The sequence below is a fragment of the Anser brachyrhynchus genome, assembly GCF_964034855.1.
Source record: "Anser brachyrhynchus genome assembly, chromosome: 1".
Classification (NCBI taxonomy): domain Eukaryota; kingdom Metazoa; phylum Chordata; class Aves; order Anseriformes; family Anatidae; genus Anser; species Anser brachyrhynchus.
This window is the reverse complement of record NC_137694.1, coordinates 196,374,478-196,397,445: the sequence shown is the minus strand read 5'-3', so window position 1 is coordinate 196,397,445 and position 22,968 is coordinate 196,374,478. Positions and strand designations below refer to the sequence as shown.

General features: G+C 39.4%; 1 protein-coding gene and 1 long non-coding RNA gene across 2 annotated transcripts in view; one reads left to right on the top strand and one right to left on the bottom strand.

Moving 5' to 3' along the window:
- Positions 1-22,968, top strand: part of LOC308188548 (uncharacterized protein) — a 221,349-nt gene that overhangs the window by 55,806 nt on the left and 142,575 nt on the right. The gene's annotated exons all lie outside the window — the stretch shown is intronic.
- LOC308176725 lies at positions 1,227-16,954 on the bottom strand. The gene is made up of 4 exons (XR_013938544.1): positions 16,576-16,954; positions 5,474-5,605; positions 2,350-2,446; positions 1,227-1,833 (listed from the first exon to the last, which is right to left on the bottom strand). It is a non-coding gene; the product is annotated as an uncharacterized lncRNA (long non-coding RNA).

Here is a 22,968-nt window from a genome sequence, read left to right as displayed (position 1 = left end):
AAAAATGTCATACACACAAAAAATATAAGGAAGGAAAAAAGGAAGAGGTACTAATGTCACAGTCTGAGATTTATTCACTGAACTGAGGTGTCCCAGTCAGGATCCTAAGCTGGAATCCAGTCAGCCAAGCTTGCAGCCTTAAATTATCAGTCACCCACTGAAGCAGTCCTTCTGAAATAAACGAGCGAGCTGTCTAACTGTGAACAGACAGGAGTAAATGCCTCTTCTAGAGGAAGAGCCAATCTGCCAAGGTCCATTTAAGATTTCTGCTGAAGCTTCATGCTTGAGGTGGGGGGCTGTTTTCCCTCATAGTTTCCTAATTTAGCATGTCAATGAAGTGTCTGTAGCCTAAAGGCTTCAAGTCTGCAGCCTGAAATTAAATAATGTAGTTACTTTCCTCTTAAATAATTAAATTAACAAACTGTGCAGGTGCAGTGTGCAAACAAAACATTACTGTTTTCCCCAGCGTTGGTGCCCTGCTTCCAGGAAAATGAAATCATGCCATGTGAGTGTGTGAGTGGTTTTGTTGCCAGTGTATGAAGTCCAGCATGAGATAAAGTAGTACTAGGATGTTATTAAAGATTTTTGGTTCTAGTCATTGTGGTCCACATCTAAACAACACAGACTAAATAATACAAGAGCTAAAGAGGTATGGTGCTTGCATTTCTATATTCTTGCAAAAGAGAAGGCAAAGGGACAATTCCACTAGCTGTCTATTAATAATCTGAACTGCTATGCACCACCAAAGGAGGGACTTCTGCCCGTACAAAATCTGCTTGAACTCAGATCCACCAGTGAGGGAACATGGAGGAAAACTGTGTGAACCAGCACAACTCTGCAACTCTGCAGACCAAAACACAGAGGTTGTGTGATGAATGTACTTGTACTCCAAGCAAAACAGAGCACAAATGATTAAGCCTTCATGGGTTTCCTCATTTCCAAATAATTACTTATTTTCTTAAATTGATTTATCTTGGTATGGACTCATGTTGGCAAGTCCTCATTAAATCCCTGTGTATGTTAGCTAAATCTCCACAGACAACAGAACTCTTCTGTTTGACTGTTTCTGCAGCATGTTCCCATAAAAAGAATGCATGAGATTGTTAATGTGACAGTCCTTCGAGGCAAAGTCTATTTCATCAGTTGAGAAGAAATCTTTGTGGAATACTACTAGAAGAGATGAATGCATTTCAATTTTACGAGACTTTCATTATGAAAGGAATTTGAATAATTTAATCTGAAAGCATGTTCTCAAGTGATTTTTTTTAAATAGTTTTTAATTTTTTTTGCCTTTTAGTGTTGATTGTACCCTGTGAGAAGTCTGAAAATAATTTTTCCCTACAGACTTTTTTCCCATATGACAAATTTTATTTCTTTTCCTCCTGTTGTTTCAATGCAGTTGAAGTGATTATGATGACTTTTATTTAATCACAATATCTCAAACTTATGTGCATAGCACCTTATGTTGCCAAAATTCATTTTCTCTGAGAACAACCAAAATAAAAGCATCATTTTAGTGATAGCTGGTTGCCATGACTCCTACAGGAGAATCATGAAAAAAATTGTCTCCAGTGTTTACACAAATAGTGCCCACTATTAGTATTGCTTTAGGCTAAAGGAGGTAAGAGAGGAGTTTGTCTCCCTTGTAACCATCTGGAAACACCATGTTTAATGTCTTTGGCTTAACATGACAGCAGTAGATTTCTGGCTGTACTATAGCACTAACACATTCAGTGAGGAACAGATAATGTGATATTATTGTGCTTTTCTTGTCAATTAAGCCCAAGGTTTACTCGGGATCATCCAGCAGCCAATACTCTGCGATGATGAACGCTGAAAAAAAGATTATTCACCCCAGTTCAGTCTCTGAGGAATCTGTGCAACAGTTGCTGAGACTGATTTTATACTGTAACATATTCAACAACAACATTTTCTGTTGCTGTTTTTCCCTTCCCTTCCCTTCCCTTCCCTTCCCTTCCCTTCCCTTCCCTTCCCTTCCCTTCCCTTCCCTTCCCTTCCCTTCCCTTCCCTTCCCTTCCCTTCCCTTCCCTTCCCTTCCCTTCCCTTCCCTTCCCTTCCCTTCCCTTCCCTTCCCTTCCCTTCCCTTCCCTTCCCTTCCCTTCCCTTCCCTTCCCTTCCCTTCCCTTCCCTTCCCTTCCCTTCCCTTCCCTTCCCTTCCCTTCCCTTCCCTTCCCTTCCCTTCCCTTCCCTTCCCTTCCCTTCCCTTCCCTTCCCATTTCTCCTTCCACCTCCCCTTTCCCCATTTTCATTAATTTTCTTGGTAAAGAATTTATATTTCGTGTCGGATATATGTTTTCATCTGCTCCAGAGTGATGAGATGAGCTACACCTCTTCTGTTGAGTCCCAGTGAAGGAATTGCTGAAAGTTTTTGAGAGCCCATCGGAGAAGGCTGTAGTGGGAGAGGCTCCAGGACAGACAAAGGGATCTGAGTAGACAAAAAAAAACAAGAAAGGGACAGTGTAACTTCTGAATGTTACAGTGCTGCCTTGTTAGTTTAGCAGTCTATGGAACAAGTAGTTTAATGTCTTCTAGTGAGAAAAAAAAAAGGTAGTCTTGACAGATAGACCAGTTATAAGACTTCAAACTGTATCCACAAATTGGCATCTGGGAAGCCAGTAAAATAGAAATTATTGCAGCAACAATTGCACCTAGTGCCTAGATGTGCTGGATTAACGATTCCTCCCTCAGTGAATACTTGAAATGGATATCAGACCTAATAATTTTCTCAGTCTGCACAGAGAATATGGATTAAATTTTGGGTGCTGTGAAATTCTGAAAAGTCAGAGGTGTGGTGGTCTTACACCTGTAGGTTGCTTCACACCACTACATCGCTCTCTCACTTCCCTTCCTCAGAAGGCCAGTGGGAAAAAATGATGGAAAAGGGATCAAGAGTTGAGATAAGGACAAAGAGGACACTCACCAGTTGTTGTCATGGGCTCACCAGACTCAGTGTAGCAAGATTAATGTAATTTATTGCTTACTTCTAACAGACTAGAGCAGTGTGAAACTAAAAGTAAACTAAAAACACCTTCCCCCCATCCAACCTCTTCCACCTCCTCCCCCCCAGGCAGCGCACGGGAATGGGGAATGGGGGCTGTGGTCAGTCCCTGACGCTTCCTCTCCGCCGCTCCCTCACGGTCCCTCCCTGCCCCTGCTCCCCGTGGGGTCCCTCCCACGGGATGCCATCCTTCCCGAACTGAGCCTGGGGGGCTGCCCACAGGCTGCAGCTCTTCCAGAACTGCTCCCACACGGCTCCGTACCACGGGGTCCATCCCCCAGGAGCAAACTGCTCCAGCACGGGTCCCCCACGGGCGGCAGCTCCCCCCAGACCCCTGCTCCTGCGTGGGCTCCTCTCCACGGGCTGCAGCTCCGGCCCGGGGCCTGCTCCTGCGGGGGCTCTCCATGGGCCGCAGCCTCCTCCAGGCCACATCCACCTGCTCCACCGGGGGCTCCTCCACGGGCTGCAGCGTGGAGATCTGCTCCGTGTGGGACCCGTGGGCTGCAGGGGGACAGCCTGCTCCACCAGGGGCCTCTCCACGGGCCGCAGGGGAACTTGTGCTGCGTGCCTGGAGCACCTCCTGCCCTCCTGCTGCACTCACCTTGGGGGCTGCAGGGCTGCTTCTCTCTCAGCTCTCACCCCTCTCTCCCAGCTGCTGTAGCACAGCAGATTTCCCCTTCCTTCAATCTGCTCTCCCAGAGGCCCAACCAACATCACCCATGGCTCGGCTCTGGCCAGCGGTGGGTCCCTTTTGGAGCCGTCTGGAACTGGCTCTGATCTGACCTGGGGCAGCTGCTGGGCTCAGCTCACAGAGGCCACCCCTGCAGCCCACTCCTACAAAGACCTTGTCATGTAAACCCAGTACAAGAGGTTTTAAAAATGAGTTGGATTTCGGAAAATTCATGTCATTCAACAATAACTGGAAACCACTTCCACATTTTAAAACAAATTTGTCTTGGAAAAAAAAAAAAAAAAGTATTTTTCCTCACAGAACTCACAAGTATGTATATAACTTTTCACAAGGAACCCGTTTCTTCTTTATAGGCAAAGACAGATGAGACAGCTCTTTAATTATTTTAATGCATTCAGTAGATCTCTCACTATTAGAGCCATTAGAGCAATGTAAATAGCATAGGAGTTTATCATTAATTATAATGTACTTCAGACCTGGGGACCCAAGATCATAACACTGCCACTTTTTAACAACATTCGACCAGAGGTGTATTTGTAGCTTGAAAATATTTCCATCCCAGCTTACTTTGATTTAATAAATTTATACATTTATGCAGTGTGCCATAGAATGACACGAAGATGTGTTAATCCACAGAGTCTGTTCCAAGTCTCTTAATTATTCAATTTTATTGTTAATGTCTGAAATCTGCATAAATTCATCTTGCAGTATAAATTTACAGCATTTGGTAATGCCCTTAGAATTTCTTCTGATCTGTAAATGTTTTCAGCTAGAAGAAACCTTGGCAATCTCTTTCTTTAAATCAAGACTTAAAAATGAGCTTCATTAAAATGAAAGTTTTCAAGGATTTATGTCCTGCAGGTTTCCTTTTTGCAACATCCATAGCTCTTAGGACAATGCTTTATATTCAGATCTATGCCCGTGGGTTTTGGTTTGCGAATGTTGCAACCTTGATCGCCCCATTATGGTCTCAGTGATAGACCTTTTTGCCCTAAGAGAAATTATGCTGTGGAAATGGCTCAGAAGTACACAGAATAATTGCTAAGGCTGATGAAGTATGACACCAAAACCCCACAAGTCAAGGCTTTTTATCAGAGGCTCTCATGCCTTAGAGAGAGCAACAAAGAAGACAGTGTGTTAAGCAGCTTTGCTAGCTTCCCAGAAACTTTCCCTTAGAGACTTAGAAGCCATTTTACTTCAGGTACAAGAGGTCAGTTGTCCAATTGTCAGTACCCTCATCTATGCTATTTGATTTACTCCTGAGCCTGTTACCTCTTTCCTTCTTCATACTTGAATGGAAGTTCTAAATAAATAAATAAATAAATAAATAAATTTAATAAAAAAAAAAAAAAGGAGTGGGAGAGAAAAGAAAGAACTAAGTACAGATCTGTTGCTCACCCTCCCAAACTGTATCTAATGGCTTTGCATTCTTGGCTTTCTGTTCTGGTTTCTTATGTCATATTTGTCCTCCAATACCAGCAACTCCTACATATACAATTGTGTCCCATAGGACATACTCAGTTTGTCAAGTTTCTCCCTTGTCTAAGTTTTTGTTGGATTTCTTACCTTTGTCTGCAATATCGATAAGACAAGAAGGTAAAAGCCAATGGCTATAGTAGTAATTTCGAAGATGATTTTGACATAAAGCCCATGAAATTTCAGCCAGCTTAAGTGAAAGTTTTACAAAAAGACAAAAGTGGGGATTACAAAAAAAAAAAAAATGGTTCTGACAATCTTTTTTTCTCATGGTTTCTGCATTATACCTGTGATTTTCTGTGGATTTACATTATCTTCTCTGGAGACTTGCAGCCATAGAAGGAGAAGAGTCCACCTGATGTCTTCCTTCCTTCCAGTACAGTTCCTAATCCCCATTTTTGCCATTCTGGGACATCACTCTTCGGTATGGAAAGAAAGAAACAATATTATGAAGAACACAAAACCCTTCACTTCTTTGTGTATTGCAATTACTTTGTTCTGTGTTTTTCTCCTTCCCCTTCTTCCATGTGTCCTATATCTCTTCTTACCTTTAGATTTGATCCTGACAAAAGAGGCAACAGAAAAAATAATAATAATAATAAAAATAAAAAATGAAGTGACTTCTGCCACCTTCTGCTGCTGTGAAATAATTGTCTACAGGAGGGAAAGGAAAAAAATACCTGCAAGAGAATTTATTGGTAGGGGAGTCTTCCTGAACCTTTCTTCTACTTTAGACAAAAAAACTTTTACCCATTAAGGTGCCAGCTCTCTACCCTAGGTTTATGGAGCCCAAAATGAAAAGGTTTTAAGAAGATAGAAATTATTATTTTTTATTATTTTTCTTGGAGTTATTCTTCTCTCACTGAAATAGGCCAACTCATTCCTGACTGGATAGACTGCAACAATTGCAGATTTGAAGAACTTCTAAAATCACTTTCCCAAGTGTAAGCCAACATCAAGATAACATGTTTTCAAGTTAATTACAGTATCAAAGAGTTTCCCTACATGACTCTGTTATGCTGTTTTCCAGATGGGAGGGAATTCTCTGAAATCTCTGTTCTTTTTGTGCCACTAATCTTGCCTCATGACTCAGAGACTGGAAGCCATAAATAACGTTGATAATCCGCTGTACTCTCTTTTCAGTCTTAGCAGTGTCTGTCCTCTAATGAAACACGTTATATGCTTTGTAGAAGAGATCCCATGATTATTTTTGCTACTAAGTCTTCACTGTATGCTTACTTACATTGCAAGCCATTTTTCTGATTTATATCATAGAATAGGATTTAGAAATCCCGAGTTTGCATGTGTTATATGATCTGTGTATAATAAAAAGTCTAATTTTCAGAATCCACAGAATATTTCTCATGCAAATCTAGCTTGTTTCTCTGTGAAAGACATAAGGAATACATGGCTCTATCTGTGGCACCTAACTGCAGGGTTAAATACATGAACTCACAAGTAGCTATCTAAGTTGCCCCTATAGTCAAGAAAGATCTGTGTAAACACGGGTCCTTATTGCCATCTAAGATACCAAAGGACAGCAAAGATACCTATAAATGGCTGGCAGATGGGACACAAGATTTGAAGGAGGCTTGAAGCCTCAGACGTAGCAGCTGGAAACTGGGTAAGATACTTACACTGACAACACTGAAACAATCTTAGTGAAATCACAGACACTTATTCCTTGTATAGGCACCTACTATTAAACCTTAACCTGACTTACTCCCCTGAGTAAGGGGATTGCTATCTGCATTCAGCTTTGTCTCTGTTCAGTCATTTCAGTGCTATTTCAGAAGGCTGGTCTCTAGCTTCCACTGAAGAAAGGCATGGATCCCATTGCTCATGTGTCATATCTGTCAGCTCTTTGAAGATGTCTCAGGTATCCTAGATGTATTTCAGATATCCATGTATGACAATGGAGTCAAGCCCTTTGAGTGTGTGTGGTAGTGATGTGTACTCTGTTGGTACAATGGCATTGCTTTAACATCTGTAGGAGACAAAAGGATGTTTGCTGCTCTATTAAGCATCTTGTGGAGAATAATTAAGCAAATGGTAAGCTTTGTGTGTGTTAGTTAAAAATTAAATTTACGGTGACTGTGCATATAGTGTTGTACATTACAGTGCAAACCAGCTCTTCTGATTAATATGCTCAAAAGATAATTATCATCTGTGCATTTTCTATGTGGCTATGATGTATAGACCTCAGTGAAGATGACAAAAAATTTTGTGTGCCTACACAAATATGCTGGGAGTAGCTATTCTCTGCCTTTTGTTAAGATCCAGGAGTAAATACACACTGAACATGCATGCACACACATGCACACACACATACACAGAGATTCAGATGCACACACATTAGCACATTAGTAACATCCAGCTGGGTATGGATTAAACACTATTTTACTTCTTTAATTCAATAATGTTTTATGTATCTTCTTTTTTTGTAATTCACATTGTGTAAAGGAGCAACTGTGTAAACAACAGACAGTGACAGAAGTAACTTTCGCTTCACATGGAGCTTGATAAATAATAACACACATTTTTAAAAACATGTGCTAAAGGAGAGAGTCCATTACATCCTCAGTTCATTCTGGGATGAATAAAAAATAAATAAATAAAATAAAAAAAAATAAAAAAAGAAAGAAACTTTTTCGGGGTAAAAAAAAAAAAAAGACTAAGGAAGAAAAACATTAACTTTCTGCACTAGCTGGTGAGATGCTCATAAAAAAGTCTAACTATCTATTGACCCTATGCTCTCAGAGCTGCAAATAGTCTGTACATAATAAAATTGCACTACAAAAGCTATTTTTGTTATGAAAAAACTCTTTATGTATGCATAAATAATTTAAATTACTAGCTCTATCTTAGGATAATGAATATTCATATCTTCAGTAGCACTAAAGCTGGACAAAGTGGAAATATCTATATGGTTTCATAAAATACACAGTCAAAGGATATCTATCAAAATATATCATCCAAAGGATTTTTTAAGTTCTTTTAGGTCATGGAAGAAGTTCAGCCCTGTGAACCTAAAGTGGATGGAGTCTCATAAACGGGAGCTATATAAGATCTTGAAGGAACCTAAGTAAGACAAGTGTCATTCAAGAAAGCCGGATACAAATCTCCACCAGAGCGATGTTCATCTAAGCTTCTTTAGTCTGTTTTAGGGTATGGTTTCTATTCTAAGGTTGTATGGCTTTACTCTTTCTTCTTGGCAAAAGACAAATTGCCAAGATGAATAACTGATTTTTTGCCTGGAGCTGCCTATAGACACTGTACTCTGCTGCAGACATTGTCATTGCAAGTCATTCTGTGCCATTGCAAGGGTGTCAGAGTGACACGATATTTAAGGAACGTCAAAACAGAATTATACCCAGAAGGGCTGGTCACTGAGTCCCTGTCTAGACTGAATGGCTGGGGCACCCCACTGTGAGTCCCTGAGTCCTGGTCCCCTCCACATACTGTCCCTATAGGGATCACAGCTGATGAATGTGCCCACAAGAATTTTGAATGCATGGGTGTCCGGCTCACAGCTAACTTCTGTCTGGATGAGGGATAGGACTTAGGCAGGGGATATTCCTTAGGACCTGGTCCTGGTTCTCCTGCAACAGATCACTGGCAGCCCAGCAGTCCTTGAGGCTTTTACACTGATCTGTACATAGGTAAGGAACTAGCCTTTCCCAAGCTACCAATATTGCATAATTTGCAAGCAAACGGATCCTATTCTGTTAGGTACAAGATACTACCATGGAAGTTACGAGTATATCTTTGTCAAAAGAGGGTTCACCAATAATGTCCCTTACTTTCAGGGAAGATCCATATCTTCAAAACTTCAAAAGAGAACCCACATTCACTGAGTAAAATATGGTTGTAAATTTGTAAGGGATATCTCTTTCTATTACTTGCTTTAGAATAAAACAGGCTACTGCTCCTCTGCTTTTAGAAAACGTGAGTTACTATGCAGAGAGTTCAGCTGATTTGCTATATGGATTATATTGATTCTGCACCTTTAACAAGCTGGCTTAATTTGATGAGGGATAAATAGTCTAATTAATTAGTGACTGTTCCTATCCATAAAACTAAAAGATTGGTTTCAGATCACCAGAGACTTCAGTGCTTTGGAAGGACTTACACAGAATTTAAGTACTAATGTGCTGTTTCAACTCTCTACAACTCCGGGTGTCTTAGTCCGAGTAGGTAGAAGTGTATCTTTAGAAGTGCGAGAAGTGTCTCAGGGCAAAGACCTCTGACACCTCACCTTTACAAAATGCAAAAAAGCCAGTGGGAAAGGGCCCAGAACCTGAGACCTCTCCTCCCTGTGGAGCTGTCCCCATAAGTGGAACACAAAGGCAGGCTCCTCCTCTGGTGTGTTTTTTCTCTAGTCTCACACATTTGTGTCCACGAGGAAGCCTGGTGTGATCATGGACAAAGAGTGGCCCCATGTCCTCTGCTGAGAATATGATCATTTTAGATGTTTAACTGTACTACTCCCTTAAAATAAAGGAACAGTTCTCCACCAATGTTTCCTCAAAACTGATATATTGCTTCAGAAAATTTTTGGTTGAGATGAACTGAAATTTTGCAGAAAAAAATAAAAAAAAAAATGTTTTGCTGTAAGTTTCTCATCTTGCTCTAATAGCAATATTGTATAAAGTACAAAACTACAGGACAAATGCCTGCTACAGGAAGATTAATATCTATGTATACTCTCCAGCTCTTGGTCCAATGTAGCTTTACATGTCTTGGAAATCAGATTTCCTACAGTTGTCTTTGAGATTGCTCCTGCCTTGCAGACCTCAGTCATTTTCAGCTCCTCATTTTAAAATTTATCTTTTCTTAATTTCATCCCATTACTTAATTTGTAACCATTCCATAGGTTCATAGCTGATGGTTAGAATGTCAATGTAATATCATGCTGATAAGATTGACAGTATCAGGGCACATTCCTCCTTTCTGAATGTCTTCCTCTACCCTTTGTAAAAATTAATTTATGGCTGATTGGGGTTGTCAGGCGCTGCATCAATGCCACACAGCTACATCATATTCTGACTCCTGGCCGGCTTGGCTTATTAAAGCTTTTTAAAAACTTGGCATCAGCCTGTATTGGGGCTGTGAACTGCCCTGTTGTAGCAAAACAATCTTTCTGTCAATTCTGTTGATTTTAGAATGAGACTGGTCTGATCAGACCTTTCACATATGGAGGTGCACAGCTGGTTCTGTTGCTTTCAAATGCATCCAGAAATATGCCCACTGGGGCTTCATGGAGCTGAAGGGAAAATGTTATCTCACGAAACAATTTTCCCTTCTGAGGTGATATATCAGCTAGTAGTGACAGCTCTGTAGAAACAAGTCAGGTAAAATATGCTACAAAGATTTTCAGCATATTCATATTTAATTACAGTGGAGCTTAAATACTGCATCCTTTGAAAAAAGAATAACAACTGAGGAATGAATGAATTCACCTTGTTTGTGAACCTTTGAAAGGAATTTGCTGCGGACTGATAAAAGAAGCTTAACCAATATTTTAGTTACTGCAAATGCTTTTCCACTTTCTACTCTGAACGCATGACAGATGATGCCGGATCTGCTCCCTGCTGCATTAATTGCAGGATTATGATTTAAGCACAGTAGTTTTATTTTCTACCGTTATGGTCACAGTGTAGGCTGGGGTGATTTTCCAAGGGAATAGATAAATGTGTGAGTGTGTGTACATGTACTGGCATGATGTGGGGATGATAAGGTTGTCTCTTGTACATCCTAATTTACTAACATCTCAGTTTTAACTAATGTATTTCAGCCACTCAAGATCAGAATCTTTGTTCCACGCTTGGAAACTGAGTCTTGGCATGCAGATGAATGCTAAGTAGATGTGAAAAAGGTATTTAAAAAGGAGAAAGAGAAAGAGAAGGGGAAAACGAGAAAAGGAAAGGGAAGGGGAAAGAGAGAAAAGGAAGGGAAAGGGGAAAGGGAGAAGGGAAGGGGAAGGGGAAGGGGAAGGGGAAGGGGAAGGGGAAGGGGAAGGGGAAGGGGAAGGGGAAGGGGAAGGGGAAGGGGAAGGGGAAGGGGAAGGGGAAGGGGAAGGGGAAGGGGAAGGGGAAGGGGAAGGGGAAGGGGAAGGGGAAGGGGAAGGGGAAGGGGGAGGAGAAGGGGAAGGGGGAGGGGAAGGGGAAAAATATACCTTACATTTCTTGAGCAGAAGGATCTGCTGTCCATAATGTGCCTTTGTGAAGCGCCTACTAGTGGTTCTGTGTATAATGAGAGACAGGAACATGACCAAAGATGCTCTTTGTTTCCATAGAGAAAGGAAAAGGAATTTCTGGGCAGTTTTTCTGTGATTCTTGAACTTACACTGAAAGATCTTCAACTCAAGTCATTGAAAGGCATGCCTGTATATATATGTATATTATATATATATATGTATTATATTATATATATATAATCTACAAGTACTACTAAGTACTACTTGAGGAAGTAAATACTTTACCTTTCCTCACACTGCTTTTTCCACTAGTGCTTTGCTGTTTTGAGATGTTGGATAATAAAACTGTATATAAGATACACAGTATGTGCATATCATGGATTTTGTTTATTTATGTATTTATTTATTTATTTTATTCCTTTTGCTATTTGAATATAAAGACAATTTCCATAAATGACTGCAGACTCACGGTCTTTCTGTTCTTCCATCAAACAGAGAAGATGCGAGGGAAGCTTTGACCCGCCATTTGAAATGCTTTACATACACTTCTGCAAATGTTGATTTTTTTATTATTATTTTTTATTTTTTTCTCTGAACCATTAAAATGCAGTTGCTAGACAGATATGGATAATCACACTGGGGTCTTATTGTTGTCTTAATTTAGGAGGAAAATTAAACTCCCATTTGATTAGTGATTCTGAGCATCTGTGATTTGAAAAATTGCTAATATGATTCTCAACTTCACCATCTCTGCTGGTACACTATGGGCACACAGTTTTCATAGTACCCCTGGAGTCACTGTTATGCTCTAACATATGGATATTTTTATTTATTTATTTATTTAAATTTCATAAGATAAAAGATATTTATTCCAAGGTATACGAGTGTGGGGACACCTATTGCTGTTTAAATCCTTTAAAAAAGAAAATATTGTCTCTCAGTACATTGAAGGAATATTAGTAAAAGTTATACTACAACGCAGTAAATATGCATGTTACAAAGACAAACTTGAATTCCACCTCATAACTAGGACCCCATCCTAGGTTTTAGTTTACACATACTTTAAGCAATTTCCCCTGAAGGAGAAGATTCTCATTGTTTAACTCCTGCAGGATGAATGGCTTGCTTTAGTGTGGTTTGACAGATCCCACACTCAAATTCTTATTTGTAGCAGTGCAAGAAATGTTTTGAAGTCTAATACGGAGGTGGCAGGTAGACATTAATGAACTCAGATACCACTATTTCAGAGAAGCATGACAGCTTAGACTTCTTGCTTTCCATAGGAAGGTCTTCTTCATAAAGCCAGGACCAGCCTAGCTCACCTTTCTCAGACACATATTTTGCCTTCCTGCTTGGCCTTCTAGAGACATTTATCCTTCATGTTGATGTTGCTAGCTCATCTTTGTAAGCAAAAGACCAGGAGAGGAGAACCGGACTTTAGACAGGAGTTGCCTAGAAGAGACTGGAGTGGAAAGGCACGTTTTTCAGGCACTCTGGCATCCCAGAACTTGCATAGAATAACAAGTTTCTTCTTGTTCTTGGAACTCTCCTTTTTGGTGTTTCAGGGCAGATTTAAGAGACTGAGGAGTTTCTTTTTCATGTGGATGACAGATGGATAGTGGCAAACAGGTTGTAATGGAAAAAAAGACATGACAAATGAGGCAGCCAACTTTGTTCTCTGCAACTCTCCTTAGCATCTAAAAAGCATAGTAATTCAGAGACAGACTGTAATGTAGTTCCTATTATAACAGCAGAGAAGGTACATAACAAAGCTATGGATCTGACTGGAAGGGGACAATTCCACTTCAAGGCAAGTTTTGAGGTTTCACAACAAAAGGAATAAAGCTTACAAGGTCAAGATCTCTATCCTCTGTTTAAACTTTGTTTGTCTATCTATTACCTTCCTGATAGCTTCTGAGATATTAGGCCACTTTCAAGCAAACCCAACAGAACAGTTAGGGTATTGGAACAGCTACATTACACCATGTTGAGCTGGATGAAACAGTATTGCAGTTAACAACAGTTAATGCATAGTTTTTCAAAAGGTCAAATAGTTTTGCACCTGCTGCATACAGCACTTGCACACATTTGAACCGGTGAAAAGAACTTTTGCCTCTTGCTTCATTGCAGAGGCAGAAAGGAAACAAATTAGGAAACAAAGGATGCAAGCTCATAGCAACCCAAGCTGCATTAATTTGCATTTCTTGAAAATACTTGTTTCCTGTGCATTAAAATGAAAAATGAAATCTTTCAGTTTGGGAACACATGAATGCACAAGTGTCATGTGTATGTTCTAGGCAAAAGAAGAGCTGTACTGGATGAGATCTAACATTTGGTTAGCACTAGTGAGGTTAGTACTCTGTTTCCAGTAGTAGCCAGTGGCAGCTACCTAAGGAAGGATACAGGGAAGGGGCAGGATAACGACTGATAGTTATTGATAGTGATGCAGTGATAGTACCCCAGAGCTCTCTTACTTCCTCCAAAAGCTGATGGTTCCCAGGTGACATCAAGGGGATCTTGACATTTAGCAGCCCTTGGTGGATTTCTCTCTTTGCTTTGTCCATTTGCGTCTTGATCTAATACAGAAGTGTGCATCCACATCATGCAACAGAGGTTCACAGGGTAACCATGCATTTTATGAAAAAGTGTGTTTTTTTTTTTTTATTTATTTTGAATCTGCCACCTGCTGGCTTCAATTGATGTCTCCTAGTTCTTGTATTGAAGGGTCCTATAAACAATGATTCCCTATCAGATTTTCCAGTTTACTCATTATTTTCCAGATATTCTGGCATCATTTTGGAAGTTTTCTCTTCTCTGTCTGTAGACATCCAGTACTTGGATGAAGACCATTTCATACCTTTCATCACTGTGTGTATTTTCCAGTGTTGCTTTACTGTTTTGGGGTTGTTTTGAACAAGAACTATGTAAAAGCTATACAATGAAAGAACACCATGAAATATTCATTTGTTGTTTGTTCTTTCATTTTGACTTTGTTCTATTTCTTATTTAGTTCTTGGCAAATTTGTAATATAAATATCTTTCTCCCCTGCCCTGGCTTTGTATGGGTTACTCATATGCATATACTATGGAGACAGTCTTTCTCACTCTGGAAAACCTTTTCTAATAGACATTATGTTTAATCAAAAGATAATTTGGAAAAAAATGTCCCAGTCAGTTCTATTTTTGAAAAGTTTGAAGAACACAATTCAGGGAATGCAAGTTCATTAGAATCCAGGGGTTCTTTGGTTCTAATTCACTTTTTATGGATATGTGATTTTGCACAGGGAGTGGTGAGTCTGTCTTTTCTGTGTGACTGCCCTTCTCAGTCTTGCTTCCTCTACTCATCTGTACCTACACAGTGAAGAACACAGTCATTCTTTCTTTGTGGTAGACAAATTTATTTTATGCTTTAGACTTTGGCAATAGCCTCTATGGCAGAATTTTGTCTAACCCAGTGTTCAGTGCTATATCTTAAAATTACTTATAGAAGAATGTAAATTTAGACAAAGCTCAAAACAAATGTTTGATTCTGTAAGTAAATACATAGACTCAGCTATGTTGTTTGGAAATTCCTTCATGAATTCTTTAGTCAGCTGTTAGGAAATGGTACCATACCATAGCTATCCAGTATGGATGAATCAACTAAAACAACAAGCTGCAACAGTGCTGCCAATATATAAAATGCTAGCATTTATTTCTAAACACAACTGAACAGTAACATATACATTTATTTTAGAAACTTTTTTTTTTCCCCACATGAATGTCAATGCTGAGTTTTAATTTTACTCAGAGAACAGCCATGATGAGAGGTTAATTAAATTCTATGGACAGTGGATTGCAACTCCAGTTTATTTTGACTGGCAAGCTACAAAATAGTCGAATTAGAAAAATGCTGACTAAAATTTAGACAAGTGCCAACTCCACATTAAAGTTTTAGATGTAAAAACTTGCTTAGTAAAGCTGGGGAAGGACAAATAAAACTCTTTTTACAAGATGCATCCTTCTTATTGCTCTCTAAATAACAATTTTGCATAGTTCACCATTGTGTCGTTTTAAAGAATTAACATTTAAAGCATAAGAAAATGTTTTGCTTTCAGAATGAGGTACATTTCTTTCCTCAGTGCTTGCAGAGAACAACAGATTTTTTATAAATTATTTACAAACCATTTATGAGCCGGGATTTGCAAGCCTCAAAGCAGTGAGTTATAAAATATCATTGAACAAATTCTTTTACATCCTTCTGTTATTTTCACACTACTGCATAGTACAGACAGACCAGTGCAGGGTGTTTTGTTTTTCATAATGCCCTTTAGGTCTTATGAATTTGACCTAACTTCAGAATAAAAAAAGTCAAGGGGTCACTGAAAAAAAAATGCAAATGATGATTCTTTTGCCCCTCTCACCTTATCTGTACATTTATGCACTGGCTAGATATATCTGGAAGGCTGCTGTTGATACAAAATAAACAGCGTATTCTTAAAAAAAAAAAAATAATAAAAAAATAAAGTGCTGATTTTAATTTCAGGATGGATTGCATTCTGATAAAATGTACAAAAAGCTCTTTTCTCTTGAGCCACCATTATGTTCCAAGAGTGTAATAAGGGCATGCAACTGGTTATTATTCCCTGTAGTGAGGAGATAGTCTGCAAAACATATATCACTATTTGAGCTCCATCTGCACACTCTGCAAATCTCAAAAGCATTTTTCAGAGCCACTAAACCAGCACTAAGAAGGTATTCTGACACAGCATGAGTGGTGTCTGCTCATTACCTCTGAACATTGTCATGTAAGTGTTAAAACAACAGCAAAAATTGTACTAATATCCAGGTTGCCATCAAAAAATCAACTAACATATCATGGAAACATTAAAAACCTTAGACTGGAAGGAATCTCTGTGTCCTTCAAACTCCCATTCAAGGTTTTCTTTTTAAATTAGATATAGCTGATGAGACATTGGGCAAGTTTTGAACATCTCCAAGGATGGAGATTCCCAGACTTCTCTTGGAACGCTGTTCTAGCACTTGAGCAATCTTATTGTGCATACTTTTTCCATAAGTACATTTTTTTTATTTTGTTATAAAGTCCAAGAGTTGTCTCTGCCATTAATTCTCCTCCACCCCACCCCCACCATCTGTTTTGTTCACAGAGCTTAAGAAACCTAATAAACCAAACAAACCCACTTTCCTCACCTTTTCCTTACCGCATGGAGACAACAGACTCCAGGTCCCAAGTTATCTTCTCAGTTCATTGTTCCCTCTGCTCTACTGGGACATTCAAAACTGGACACAACATTCCAGACGTGGTCTCACAAGTGCCAAATATAAGTGAATAATAACTTTCCTTGTCCTGCTGGTTGCACTCTAGACAATACAGTGCCAGATGTGGTTGGCCTTCATTGGTTGTAGGGAACACTGCTGTCTCATGTTCAACATACTCTCTGCCAGGACTGCTGACTCATTTTCTTTGGAGCTGCTTCTTAGCCAATAAGTCTTCATCCTGAAATTGGTATTTGAAATTAAGTTCCTGTCAGCCCCATCTTTCATCCTTGAGGGCCCTCTGAGAGGCAACCCTCCCACCATTCCTCGTTTTCTAGCGTTTGCAAATGTGCTGAGAATGTGCTACATCCCATTGTCCACCCTGTCAGTGAAGGTGTTATACAATACCAGCCCTTAGAAATTCCAGTCATTACTGGTAACCAGTTGGTATGTGAACCATTGACCACTAAAAACCCTTTAAACCATGGTCCGATATTTTTTGCCTAATTTGTAAGTTACACATGTAGTCCATATTTTGACAGGCTGACTACAGGGTTACTATGACAGAACATAGTATGACTATGCAGAAGTAGTATTAGACAATGAAAATGCAATAGATTTTCTTCTATTCTTGCCCATTACACACTTCCAGAGGAATGAAATCTTGTCTCATATAACCTGAAAATATAGTAGCTTTATGCCTAACCGTAATCTATACACACACAAATGCAGAAATAATTATTCTAATAAATCTATCCTTCATTAATAAGTGATGAAGGTTGCTTTTATGGTACATCTGATATAACTCTTTAATGAAAGGAAATACAACCATCCCCGTCCCACCACCTCCTTATGACTTTCTTGCCAGTAAACTGTTCTGAAAACATTATATGGCACTGCTTGTAAACAGAAGGACTTACAGAATGAATGAGGCAGTTATGAACTAATACAAATGGACTTGCATTTCCTTGCTTTTCTTGCTGTTGTTATTTTTTAACCATCTATTCCACGGGCAATTAAAGATCCTATATTCATTTGTAAATCCTATAGAAATGCTGCACAAACTCATTCAGAAAAGGTAGACACTGGAGAAAAATAAATAAAATAAAATAAAAATAAAATAAAATAAAATAAAATAAAATAAAATAAAATAAAATAAAATAAAATAAAATAAAATAAAATTAAATTAAATAAAAATCCAAATAAGCTAGAAGTGCCTAAAGGCCGTTCCTCACCACTCTAGGAAGGATTTGTTTTTTTTATTATTATTATTTTTTCCTTTTTTTTTTTTTTCTTCCTTTGTTCTAAAATACCAATTTTCCATTGGGAAAACTGTCAAAGTTATTTCATAGTCAAACATCTCTACATCTCCAAGTTTTCCCTGGTTTTCAACCACCATTTAGTTTTTCACGATTCAATTTTCTTGTTACTAGGTCTACCACGTGAATCACACTGGGAAAAGAGCTCCTCTTTAGAAACATACCTAGAGATGTCCATATGTCAAAAACATCATCTGGCTAAGCTGATATTAGACTGAACATTATTTAGAATCATAGAATTGTTTGGGTTGGAAGGGACCTTAAAGATCATTTAATTCCAAGCCCCTGGCCATGGCCAGGGACACCTCCCACTAGGTAAGGATCCCTAAAACCCCATCCAGCCTAGCCTTGAACAGTTCCAGGAATGGGGCATCCACAACATCTCTGGGCAACCTGTTCCAGTGCCTCACCACCCTCATAGTCAAGAACGTTTTCCTAATGTCTCCCAGCTTTCTTGTAAGCTCCCTTTAGGTACTGGAAGGCCGCTATAATGTCTCCCTGGAGCCTTCCCTTCTCAAGGCTGAATGACTCCAGCCCTCTCAGCCTTTCTTCATAGGAGAGGTGCTCCAGCTCTTTGATCATCCTCATGACCCTCCTCTGGACTCACTCCATGTCTTTCTTATGGTAGGGAGCCCAGAGTTGAATACATTACTCTAGGTGAAGTCTCACAAGAGTGGAGTAGAGGGACAGAATTACCTCCCTTGACCTGCTGGCCACACTTCTTTTGATGCAGCCCAGGCTGGAAGCATACATTGATAGCGCATGTTGAGTTTTTCATCCACCCACACCCCCAGGTCCTTCTCCTCAGGGCTGCACCCAGCCTGTATTTGTGCTTGGGATTGCCCCAACCCAAGTGTAAGTCCTTGCACTTGGCCTTGTTGAACCTCATCAGGTTCACATGGGCCCACCTCTCAAGCCTGTCCAGGTCTCTCTGGATGTCATTCATTTCCTCCAGTGTGTCAGCTGCACCACTCAACTGAGATTGCACTTGATCCTACTGTCCATGCCACCAACAAAGATGTTAAATAACACTGGTCCCTGAGGAATGCCATTTGTTATTGATCTGCACCTGGCCACTGAGCCATTGACCTCAACTCTTTGAGTGTGATCATCCAGCCAATTACTTACTCACCGAGTGGTCCATCCATCAAATCCATGTCTCTTCCATATAGAGACAAGGATGGTCTTCTCTGTAAATTCAGCCTTTCTCCTCCTGCTTTCTTCTTCCAAATTCTTTCCAACAAGGGCATACCTGCTAAGAGTTGCCGAAGAAAGGATGCTCAACAATTTCTAGAAGGACACAAGTGGAAAATCTGTTGAACCATGAGGTTCATTTAAAGCCTTTGTGTCCTTCATCATTCAACAAAAATCTCTTGAAGCACCATAAGCACCATAAAAAAGTACTCTCTGTTTGCTATATGACATTTGCAGGTACGTGTGTAACTGCTTTCTACAATTTTCCCTTGCTTTGGAATGAATTGTTTTGACAGCCTACTTATCAGGATGATTAGCAGCACATATGAAGCAGTAGCAAAACACCGGCTCTTAACTTTTATTAAGAAAATAAATTACCCTAGAAGGTAGGTTAGCATATATTGATAGAAAACATCAATCATTGTTTTGTTCAGGGAAAGACAAAGTGCAGATGAAAGAAATGCAGTGGAGTATTTGGTGATGAGGGGAAATGGAGATTGGTAAGATTTGTTTGATGTTTCTGGGAAGAGAAGAATCCTGAGTGCAGCTGTAGCCAAGATACATGAGTTCTGCAACCTTCTTACTCTACTGCTTTCAGAGGGGAAAAAAAGAAGTCAAGAGAAAAGTCAAGGTTTCCCAAAATGCTGAGAATAGAGTTCACAGCACAAACCATTGGGAACTGTAATTGCAGACTGAGTCCAGTACACAGATCTTCCACTAGCTACCTGACTGGTAAGGATTTCTGGAAAGAGTAAGATAATTCAAATTGTTTCTGTTCTGAGATTCATCTTTTCACATGCAGATCATTTGTCTTAACCCTGCCCACTTTACCAGGAGTAAAAAAATCTTTTTCTTTTGCAAGTTTGCAGTCCTGTGCACAGGTGGGTCCTGTGCACAATTTGGTGGGTCTTAATTATGACTTAATCCTTGAAAAAACAGCTTCCTGGATTTGCATTATCTACCAAATAGTAGTGAGGACAATAACTGCACGATCCAGGAAGGCTAACGTAACTTGTATATTCCCCATGGATCAGGACTGAATCATGGCCGTGGGTATGTATCAGAAGTTAGCTTTACTGCTGCATTACAGATAAACACTGAATTTCATTTTCTGTGTACAGCTCTGGTACCTCCCTCTACTACAAACTTCACAAAAGATGTTAAAAATAAATGTTATTGCATAATGCATATTTATATGCAAAATTTATTCAGTAATTTATATAAAATTTCACACAAGACATTCCACAAAATTCAATAGCTATATTAAATGGTTCAGTGATCTTTGTGGAAAATTCCTAACAGTATCCTGAATTGTTTAAGATCTCATTCTATCATGTATAAGACCGTTTTTTATCTTGCTGGAAATGTTATTTTAGAAACAGTGAATTTTATACATCAAAGCTATGGTTCCACCTTTGCTAGCAAGATCATGAGTGTACTGTTTGTTTCTTAGTGCCTTTCAAATAATCAGAGAGTGCTTTGCTTGCCCAGTATTTGAAAAAACGTGGACTGGAAACTTTCTATTCAAGAAATTGTCCCCAGAATGATAGACTGGCTTGGAATATGTTTTATTTCATCAGCATTCAGGGAGAGATAGAAGAAGTCTTTGCACAAACACAGATGAAGAGAATAGATAAAAGGAGAACAGTAAGAAAAAGAGTTTGTAAGTGCATTATGAATACAGACAGAGCACACCTTTCTTTCTTGTCAAATAGAGTAGAATAAGAAATAATTGGCTTACTTTGTATGAGGAAAAAAGATAGGTTCAATGTTAAGAAATTCTCACAAGCTTACGAACTGTTAGATAATGGATGCAGTGGCTGCAGGATGCTGGAGAATCAATATTATTGGAAAAGTTCAAAGAAACGTTTAACACTCTTCTATCTTTGATGAGTCGGGAGAAATCAAACTGCCTCTGTCCATACAGGGGTTGAATGCTAATAATATCATTAGTTTTCAAATGCTAACAATGGAAAGAGTACAATACAGATGAGCAATGATTGTCTTCCATTGGAAAAACTCAGAGGGGCCAATCTATGGTCAGTGCCAAGTAGCCTGACCTAATGCACAAGGGCCCTGCTAAATTGGGGCTGGGCAGAGGAAAGATGAAGGGTAAAAATACATGGAATAATAAGTAATAAAAGGCAGCATGGAACATTGACAAGACAAAGAAAAAGGGGGAACAACGTTGCATAATACAAAGCAGGGTTGCTTTACAAAAGGTCATACACATTTCTGGACCATTTGGATTATTCTTAAATGATTTTGATATTAATATTTCACTATAGCAAAGCTGAAGTGGGCTTATGCAGTACCTCAAAGAGGGAAATGTTGGAGAAGATAGTATCATCATGGGGTGGGGCTAAGTCACACCAAGGAGATGAGATAAAAAATGTACAGCAGGGCTGTAGAAGAGAGGAGAGAAAATAATTGTGTCCAAACAAAATGAGTGAGTCATTTAGGACTCCTTTCAGCCCCTGAATTATTATGCCAAAAAAACACTGAAAGGTCCTTGGGGCACAGCTGTACCACAAGTGTGTTAAACAAGTCTGATCTGAATAGTGAAGCTCACAACATTGGGGAAAGATTACAGAACTGTCTGATGAAGTCAGGCCTGGAAAAATGCAAGTCTTCCCTAACAGAGATCAGCTGAACTAAAATGCCAGCACCAGATTGCTGTTATTACATTGCACTTTAAAAGAAATGCACTGGGAATCCTGACAGCATCAGCCTGGGTACAGATTGGAAACATCACACCAGACATTGCTCTCCTGACCTTTTGAGAGAGACATACAAAACACATTAAAAACAAGAAGAAGAAGACAGGCCTTTGTGAACTGAGTCAGGCTTGGGAGAAAAACATTTTTCCAAAGCCTTTCTACCACCTCATATCTCTTCCTTCATTGTTTTTGACTTGTATATGTTTTCTGATATTTGATGCGGGTAGAAGGTCTTGGTATTCTGCAGAGCAAATAGTTCTCTTTATCCATTCACCTTTAATCATAATTATTACTGCCACCCTCTCCTATTTCTCTCCAGGTGGAAAACTACTTACTCACTGACCTATATGTCATCTCTCTTATTTCTGTGAAATTGTATTTTAAGACATACCTGAGCAATTCAGGAGGACAGCAACCACACCATCAGGAAAATCAAAATAAAATGTTGCATGGGTGGGCAGCTTACGGTTAAAGAAAGCAAGAAAGTACAGCATAAAGACCTGGTTACCTGCCCGCTGGATGTATCCCTTTATCTTGCCACATCCATATTCACAAGATCACTCCAACATGGAGCATCATCTCCACTTGTCCGTCACAGGCCAGGAGGAGAAGAGAAAGCTCTGCCTTTGCTTTTTGCTGCTCACTCTTCTGCCATCACTGAGTTGAGACACTGACTGCCCAGGGATTCAGCCAGTTCCTCTGTCAGCATCAAAAAAAGATTGTTTTTCCATACACAGTATGGGCCAAATGTATTAATTCTTGTGTCCCTTCAAAGTGCTGAGAGCTGGTGGGAGCCGGAGAAGGACTCTGGTAGGGGACATGCCACTGCTTTGAGGCAGGGCACATTTTCCTTCATGGCTCTGGCTGGACAGCCTAAAAAATTTATCTTGCTGATGGCCAGATTTAGGGTCAGAAAGAAGAGCAATTTTTTTTTTTCAGCTAAATCAGAAAATATTACCAAAATTTTGCCTTTCTTTTCTGAATTTAATGTTGTCTGTTTGTGAATATTGTTAGGGTATAATTCATTGCTGTTTTGGTGCAACCTCATTCTACCTTGCTTGTGGTGAATACCACATCAGTCTCCCCAGCAAATC